Source organism: Arachis hypogaea, chromosome 11 (genome assembly GCF_003086295.3).
Source record: "Arachis hypogaea cultivar Tifrunner chromosome 11, arahy.Tifrunner.gnm2.J5K5, whole genome shotgun sequence".
NCBI lineage: Eukaryota > Viridiplantae > Streptophyta > Magnoliopsida > Fabales > Fabaceae > Arachis > Arachis hypogaea.
Window position 1 is genome coordinate 51,096,639 of NC_092046.1, and position 1,449 is coordinate 51,098,087.

The 1,449-nt window shown below is 42.5% G+C and overlaps 1 non-coding gene across 1 annotated transcript; it reads right to left on the minus strand.

The window, feature by feature from the left end:
* Window positions 1–707: 707 nt before the first annotated feature.
* Window positions 708–816, minus strand: LOC112724241 (small nucleolar RNA R71). The gene has a single exon (XR_003163414.1). It is a non-coding gene; the product is annotated as a small nucleolar RNA R71 (small nucleolar RNA).
* Window positions 817–1,449: the final 633 nt, after the last annotated feature.

The window sequence follows — 1,449 nt, forward strand, 5'->3', positions numbered from 1 at the left end:
ATATCTTCTCTTTTCTCTCAATTGATTTTTGAAAACTATCCTTATTAAAGGACATCCTCTTTCCTTTTCCTCTTGACCTATCTCTCTAACAAAGGACCTCTATACTCTGACATAGAGAATCCTATCTTCTTCTCTTCTTACATTCTTTCTTTTTGTTTATGAGCAGGAACAGGGATAAAGAACCTCTCTTTGATGCTGATCTTGAACCTGAGAGGACTCTAAGGAGATGGCTACAACAAGCTAGAGAACAACACTCCAGAGGAAACCTCAAAGAGCTTTTCGAACAAGAAGCTGAGAATACAGACATGGCAGCCAATCTCAATGACAGAGGAGACACAAGGAAGGTCCTAGGTGACTTTACTACACCCACTTCTGACTTCTATGGACGGAACATCACTATACCTGCCATTAGTCCAAATAACTTTGAGCTGAAGCCTCAACTGGTCACTCTAGTTCAACAGAACTGCCAATTTCATGGACTTCCATAGGAAGATCCCTACAGATTCATCTTTGATTTCTTACAGATCTATGATACTGTCAAGACTAATGGAGTGGATCCAAAGATTTACAAGCTTTTGCTTTTCCCCTTTGCTGTAAGGGACAGAGCTAGATTGTGGTTGGATTCTCAGCCTAAGGAAAGCCTAGACTCTTGGGAGAAGGTGGTCAATGCATTTTTGACCAAGTTCTTTCCATCTCAGAAGCTAAGCAAGCTTAGAGTGGAAGTTTAGACCTTCAGACAAAAAGAGGGTGAATACCTCTATGAAGTTTGGGAGAGGTACAAGCAACTGATCAGAAGGTGCCCTCCTAACATAATTTTAGACCGGACCATGCTAGATATCTTCTATGATGACCTCTCTGAATTATCCAAAATGGCATTCGACCACTCTGTTGGTGGATCACTCCACTTAAAGAAAATGCCTGAGGAGGCACAGGAACTCATTGACATGGTTGCAAACAACCAATTCATGTACACTTCTGAGAGAAACCCTGTGAACAATGGGGTAGCTCAGAGGAGAGGAGTCATGGAGGTTGACACTCTGAATGCCATATTAGCTCAGAAAAGATCCTAACCCAACAGGTCAACATGATCTCTCAGCATCGGACTGGATTACAAGCTGCAACTGGCAGCACGCAAGAAACCTCCAATGAAGGAGATGCCTATGATCCAGATCAACCCAAGATGGAGGAGGTTCACTATATGGAAAATTCCTCAGGGAATCCTCACACTGACTCTTATGGAAACACCTACAACTCATCATGGAGGAATCATTCCGACTTTTCATACAGGGATCAACAGAAGCCTCAGCAAGGCTTCAACAATAATCAAGGTGGAAGAACCTAGAATAGGTTCAACAACAGACCATTTCCACCTTCTCAGCAACAGATGGAGACTTCTAAGCATAGCCTCTCTGACTTAGCCACTATAGTTTCTAATCACTCTAAGACCAC